This window comes from Aegilops tauschii, chromosome 5, assembly GCF_002575655.3.
Source record: "Aegilops tauschii subsp. strangulata cultivar AL8/78 chromosome 5, Aet v6.0, whole genome shotgun sequence".
Classification (NCBI taxonomy): domain Eukaryota; kingdom Viridiplantae; phylum Streptophyta; class Magnoliopsida; order Poales; family Poaceae; genus Aegilops; species Aegilops tauschii.
In genome coordinates this window covers 58224123-58231722 of record NC_053039.3, presented here as the reverse complement: position 1 = coordinate 58231722, position 7600 = coordinate 58224123, and the positions used below count along the sequence as shown (strand labels likewise).

Below are 7600 nucleotides of genomic sequence, written 5' to 3'. Positions count from 1 at the left end.
TGATAAATGTTTATTATTCATGCTAGAATTGTATTAACCGGAAACATAATACATGTGTGAATACATAGACAAACAGAGTGTCACTAGTATGCCTCTACTTGACTAGCTCGTTAATCAAAGATGGTTATGTTTCCTAGCCATAGACATAAGTTGTCATTTGATTAACGAGATCACCTCATTAGGAGAATGACGTGATTGACTTGACCCATTCCGTTAGCTTAGCACTCGATCGTTTAGTATGTTGCTATTGCTTTCTTCATGACTTATACATGTTCCTCTGACTATGAGATTATGCAACTCCCGTTTACCGGAGGAACACTTTGTGTGCTACCAAACGTCACAACGTAAATGGGTGATTATAAAGGTGCTCTACAGGTGTCTCCAAAGGTACTTGTTGGGTTGGCGTATTTCGAGATTAGGATTTGTCACTCCGATTGTCGGAGAGGTATCTCTGGGCCCACTCGGTAATGCACATCACTATAAGCCTTGCAAGCATTGTGACTAATAAGTTAGTTGCGGGATGATGTGTTACGGAACGAGTAAAGAGACTTGCCGGTAACGAGATTGAACTAGGTATCGAGATACCGACGATCGAATCTCTGGCAAGTAACATACTGATGACAAAGGGAACAACGTATGTTGTTATGCGGTCTGACCGATAAAGATCTTCGTAGAATATGTGGGAGTCAATATGGGCATCCAGGTCCCGCTATTGGTTATTGACCGGAGACGTGTCTCGGTCATGTCTACATAGTTCTCGAACCCGTAGGGTCCGCACGCTTAAAGCTACGATGACAGTTTTATTATGAGTTTATGTATGTTGATGTACCGAAGGAGTTCGGAGTCCCGGATGAGATCGGGGACATGACGAGGAGTCTCGAAATGGTCGAGACGTAAAGATCGATATATTGGACGACTATATTCGGACTTCGGAAAGGTTCCGAGTGATTCGGGTATTTTTCGGAGTACCGGAGAGTTACGGGAATACGTATTGGGCCTTATTGGGCCATACGGGAAAGAAGAAAAAGGGCCTCAAGGGTGGCCGCACCCCTCCCCTTGGTCTGGTCCGAATTGGACTAGGGAAGGGGGGCGCCCCTTCCTTCCTTCTCTTTTTCCCTTCCTCTTTTCCTATTCCACATGGGAGGTGGAATCCTACTAGGACTAGGGAGTCCTAGTAGGACTCCACACTTGGTGCGCCCCCTCCTAGGGCCGGCCTCCTCCTCCCTTGCTCCTTTATATACGGGGGCAGGGGGGCACCCCAGAGACACAACAATTGATCCTTGAGATCTTTTAGCCGTGTGCGGTGCCCCCCTCCACCAAATTACACCTCGATAATATCATTGCGGAGCTTAGGCGAAGCCCTGCGTCGGTAGAACATCATCATCGTCACCACGCCGTCGTGCTGACGAAACTCTCCCTCAACACTCGGCTGGATCGGAGTTCGAGGGACGTCATCGAGCTGAACGTGTGTAGAACTCGGAGGTGCCGTGCGTTCGGTACTTGATCGGTCGGATCATGAAGACGTACGACTACATCAACCGCGTTGTGATAACGCTTCCGCTGTCGGTCTACGAGGGTACGTGGACAACACTCTCCCCTCTCGTTGCTATGCATCACCATGATCTTGCGTGTGCGTAGGAAATTTTTTGAAATTACTACGTTCCCCAACACAAATTATCAAAGTAACGAACGCGAATCATATGAGCGTGATGAAAACTAGCTTGATGATAATTCCCATGTGTCCTCGGGAGAGTTTTCCTTTATATAAGAGTTTGTCCAGGCTTGTCCTTTGCTACAAAAAGGATTGGGCCACCTTGCTGCACCTTGTTTACTTTTGTTACTTGTTACCCGTTACAAATTACCTTATCACAAAACTATTTGTTACCGATAATTTCAGTGCTTGCAGAGAATACCGTACTGAAAACCGCTTGTCATTTCCTTCTGATCCTCGTTGGGTTCGACACTCTTACTTATCAAAAGGACTAGATAGATCCCCTATACTTGTGGGTCATCAGACCGTACAATAGGCAAAGCATTCTTGAGGGTACACGGGAATTTCATGGTGAAAGTAGCGAACATGAATCGAACCAACATGGTGAAAGTGACTAGACACTACTGCAGGATGCTGCTAACGCGGCACTACGATCAGAGACCCTTCGACGAAACTGTGTGCGATGCAATAATTGCAAACGGTGGTGTAAAAAAACCATCAAAAAAGGTGCACTACGTTTGCGATGGAGGATGCATCAAACACGGTTCAGATTTTAGTTGCGTGTGCGATGCAGGGCATACGGTTCAGTTCAATTAACTGTTTGCGATGAGGAGGAACAAAAGAAACAGGCAGCTTGTGGCACCCCGGCTCAGAGAAAACCGGAACGCCCCGTATTCCAGCCTAGAGATCGAGATGAAGTCTTCTGGAATACGGCACGGCTTAGCATAGAACAAACCAGCTCTTTATTACAATCTATTTGGGTACAAGGGTTACATCGCACGGCTACACTACGCCTGCCACTGTTGCTCAATGCAAGCAGCAGAACAACACGATGCAGCGGAAGAACTCTAGCAGCGGAACAACGATGACGGTGGTGAACTCCACTCCGCAGGGACTCTGGCTGGAATGCTTATCCTAGCTCGCAAACAAGGACTCCACGGCAAACAAGCAATCAAATCCGAAATGACCTGCAAACTGGCATGACACGCCAGGTCAGTACATTGAATGTACTTGCAAGCTCACAATAACCAGAAGCATTCAAGACAAACAACAGCATGGCAATTACAGGTTAAGCAGGGATTATCATGATATCATCAGAACAATATAACATGAACATGATACAGCTAACACAACATGAACATATTAATCTAACAATACTAGCATGCAACATGATGACACTATATGCACCACTTATTCCCCTCGGGTTACTTGGTAACCGTCACATGCATCACTTACCAACCTCGGACATCACACGATCATCTCAGGATCAAATCAAGCTTGGTATAAACAATACCGTAGCGATCAGTAAATGACCACAAGGAGCTTGATCTTTAGCCACGATTCTCGCACAAGGTCACGAATATACAACAACTCGGTATCCTCGATACCACGGTGATCCTTACGGCGATCACAACCACGACCAACACTTGGTCCCAAACCGTGATCCTTACGGCGATCACAACCCGACCAATAAATGGCCCGTGATCCTTACGGCGATCCCAACCCGACCAGTAAAAAGCCCATGATCCTTACGGCGATCACAACCGCGGGTTGTCATTAATCAAGTTATTCTTATTACTGTTGACTCACGGTGTGACCTACTTTCGAACTGGGCCCTTATCCGCGGGCGCGGCTATCGATAGATTTAATATACACTCTGTAGAGGTTAGTACATTGTACCCACACTACGGAACCCATGGCCTCGCACTCCCATTCAGGTGGACCAACGGCGTTCCGACAAAACCGATCTACTGCCATGACACTCTCCCGGCCACTCCGACTCACTCCCCTCTGGGCTAAGTCATGGGTGGCCCCGTGTCTACCTCAAGACACAACGACCACCCTCGTGGCCCAAAACAATAAACCGTCCCAAACGGGGACATGTGCACATAACAACAACAACGGGCACACAAGGCTTATTTCCGCCTACCTGATCAGGGTAGCGCGCGCCCATAACCTTCCCTCGTTGGAGGCACCGGCAAGAGGCACAACAATAGACATAGTTAGGACCGTCCCATACCGGTAAGCGTGGTTGCACTGGTCAGCATCGATTCAGTGGCACCATGACTCAGCCAACAGTTGTTCAAGTTCAATTAATCCGGTTAACTCGAATGCAAATATGCTGAGTCATGATAAAAATGCATGAACACGATATCAACATAATCATGAGGGTATCACATAACTATCCACCATATCAATAATAAATCATATCCACTGAGCATGGCATACTGACTAGCATGACCGTCACCAACATCAACATGTACTACTGGCAAGTATAAACATATGAAAGGAAATACTAGCAGGTAGAACATGATAACAGAGTACAAGACAACCTAGCACAAAAGTGAACATGCAAATCTAAACATCATCGGAACAACGATAACCATCTTTTCAACAAGCAAACATTTAATAAAGATTCAAGTTGAAAACCATGGCTACTGCATGACTATCATGCAAGTGGGTATTGTGGCTTGCCTGGGGTGGAAGAAATCACCGGGAGAAAGTGCGAGAAACTCACGGAACGAATCGCCGGAAAACGTTCTCTCTCGAAGAGGGCAAAATAAGGGCAAGGGCATAATGGTCATTTTCACAGTGTCAAACCATAGTGAAAATGAAACCAACAGAACAGGCTCGACGAAACAAAGAAGTAGGCTTTGGAATCACCTCATTTGGAGTTACGGATAAAAAGTTATGGAGTGTTTTCTGCCAGGGACCCATCTGTAATGAAAATATTTTCAAACAGGGCCTGAACAGAAAAACAGAACGCGTAATAGAGAAATACGCTTTCGGAAAGCAAAGGCGTAATCATTGGATTACGCCTCCCCTTATCCACGTCAGCGTAACAGGGTCAACGCGGGGCCGGCGGCTGGGTGGCTGACGCGCGGGTCCCACCTTATCCACTTATCTCTCTCCTCTCTTCTCTTCTTCCTCTCTCCTTCTCCCGACGGCGAGCTGCGGTAGAGGCAGGGCCGAGCGCTCCGGCGACGAGTCCGGCCGACTCCGGCCACCTCTGGCAGCGCCCAACCCACCGAAACGATCAGGAGACGGAGGTGCGCCCATCCCCGCACTAAACGGGCCTCGAAGAGGGCGGGGGCGAGAGCACCATGGACCATGGCGGACGGCGGCTTGGTCGATCTTGGGGACGGCGGCCCCGGCTACTCCGGCGACTAGTTGAGGGGAGGGGAGGCTTGGTGGGTAGAGGGGAGGCCTCTGGGGTGGAATGGAGGAGGGAGGGAGCTCAGCTTGCCGGAATCGAGCTTGACAGAGATGGCGGCCATGGTGGCGATGGGGGGCACAAAGAGCTCCTGGAGCTCGAGCGAGTGGACGGGGAGGGAGCTGGGAGAGAGGCGAGGCCAGTGGTGAGGTCGAGAGGCCTCGGGGGTGACCATTTATAGGCGGGGGGAGGAGCTGCCGCGCTGTCACCGCCGCGGACGCGTGTCCGGCGCCGCGGACGCGTGCTCGCGCGCCTGAACTCAGGGGAAAACGACGAGGAGGGCACAGGGCTGAAGATCACGGGGACGAAGAGGTTGAGGGACGCAGAGGAAGAGGCCGGACGCCATTAATGCACTACCGGCCACAGAGCTCCCGTGGGCGAGCGGCGACGAGCGCGGACGAGGAGGCTTCGGGAGAGGGAGATGAGTCCACGGGGATGGCGACGACACCGGCCAGCTGGTGGACACGCTCACGAGCGCGAAGACGACGAGAGGAGGAGGGGGTCCAGCACAAACAGCCACTGGACGCGGCCACTGCACACAGAGCGCGTGCACAGGCACGCCATTATCGTGGTCACCGCGTGCACTGGCACCAAGAAGGGCCTAATGGCTGGAAAATGTTCTCTAGTGGTAAGTCCTTCGAGGGGTGGTTTCTACTGAGGTGGTAGTTTGCTGAAAACGTCTACGGTCAAATAGAAATAACCCTCTGAAGTTTACTGCAGTAAACTTGGGTGAATACTGGTGATCAACAGAGAAATGCTTGAAGCCAAATAAGTTGTCTGGGGTGTTTAGCTATGGAGGGACTATGGTCCTGGAGGTTTTGAGGGTAGATGGACCAGTTTTACTGCAGTTGCTTCACAACTGACCAAAATGGTCCAGAAACTAGATCATGATGATGCTCTCACATGGAGTTATGGATCGAGATGAAAATTGGCAAATCCTCATGATATTTACATATAAAGATTCTGTAAAAAGCGCATGCCAAATGGACAAGCCAAAATGGCACTTGCTTCACAAACATCATTTCTGTCCAGAAACTTGAAATAATTTTGGGGATTAAATGGCTCATTGAAATGATGCCAAATTGGGTGGAGAGATGTTTTATGGGCATAAGAATGATCTGGTAATTTATCAGGATTTTTCAAGCAATATAAAATACACTTGCTTCACAACCTGAAAATATTGCCAGAAACAAAGATTTGCTCCTGTGCTCACATAGATGATTGGATGTTGCTGAAAATGGGTGGAGGGGGTTAATATGATCACATTAAGGAGTTTGCAAAAGCTCAACTTATTTGGATACTCCTAGCTAGTACTTCCTTCACAAAGCCTTCTGTCCGACAGAAACTTTGAAAATTCACTGAGGAAGATTGGCTAGGCAAATAAAGTTGAACTTGTGCATGACGCAATTATTTGGTCATATAAACATGACCAAAAAGGTGGGGAGCCACTAGGAAAAATATAAATGACACTTCCTTCTCAAAGTGCCATTCAGGGCAGAATAGAAAAAGGAATATTGGGGAATTATTTTTGAACATGGCAATGAAAAGTTTTGCCATATTTGATCAAGATATGACCCAAAAACTTTATGAGAATTATTTTGGAATTTATGGAGTGATGGAAATATAGGTTGCTTCACAACCTAGGGCAATTTGAGTTATTCCTTTAATAGAAAAGGAATATTCCCAATAAAAAGAATATTGGGATTTGGGCTAGGATGGAAATGACAGGGTCTAGGGAAAGATTTGGGAATGACAAGCCACTCTGGAAACAAAGAAGAGGGCATCTTCTTCAGTTTCCAGACCACAAGGCCGCGGAAAAAAAAACTCAGGAAAAAACCTCGGAAAAACAAAAGAAAAAGAAAGGGCTAAAAATCAGGCTGTCATACAGCCAGATGAAGGTGTGTGCGATATACAACATACGGTTCTCTCGGACGAATTGTTTGTCATTAGGCAACACAAAAGAAACGGTCGGCCAGATCAAGGTGTGTGCGATCTACGGCATGCGGTTCACTCGGATGAACTGTTTGTGTTGAGACAAGAGAACAGAAACGGTTCAATATAACAAGATGTGTGTGATACGCGGCAAACAGGTCTGTAATCAGTAACGTGTGCGAAGACCGATAATAACACAGACGGTTGCTGCTAATAAGACGTGTGTGTTGTGCGATGGGATTGCATACAGAACAACAACAACACACACACATATACACACACACACACACATTTATAAGGACATGGTTGCATAACCAAATTAAACATCCACTTACATAGGTGGCTACTACAACCATGGCATTTGCACACACCAAAGTAAACTATTACATGCATAATTACATAGGTGGCTACTACACACATGGCATTTCCACACACCAATGAAGTAAACTATATATTACATGCATGATTAACTAGCATAAACGATCATCTGATCATCATCTACTTCTTGTGACGCTTGCTCTGCTTGTGGCTCGATCCGGACTCGTCGATTTGGGTAACGAGGCACTTCCTCATGTCAACGATCCGCCTGTTCATCTCATAGCATGTGGACACGCTCTTGGCCGCGAACCTGAGGTGAGGTTCACCTTGTTGCCGCATCTAGGCCCTGTGCTAGGATACGGGACTTGTTCTCTGGGCATCCTGCTTCATCTTTTCGTAGTAGGGGTCGATGATGGCCGAGGCAA

General features: G+C 47.7%; 1 long non-coding RNA gene across 2 annotated transcripts; it reads right to left on the bottom strand.

The window, feature by feature from the left end:
* Positions 1 to 2437: 2437 nt before the first annotated feature.
* Positions 2438 to 5520, bottom strand: LOC141023284 (uncharacterized). 2 transcript variants are annotated; one of them, XR_012184088.1, is made up of 2 exons: positions 3642 to 5520; positions 2438 to 2686 (listed from the first exon to the last, which is right to left on the bottom strand). It is a non-coding gene; the product is annotated as an uncharacterized lncRNA (long non-coding RNA). The 2 variants fall into 2 exon arrangements; XR_012184089.1 differs by having other exon boundaries at positions 4187 to 5520.
* Positions 5521 to 7600: the final 2080 nt, after the last annotated feature.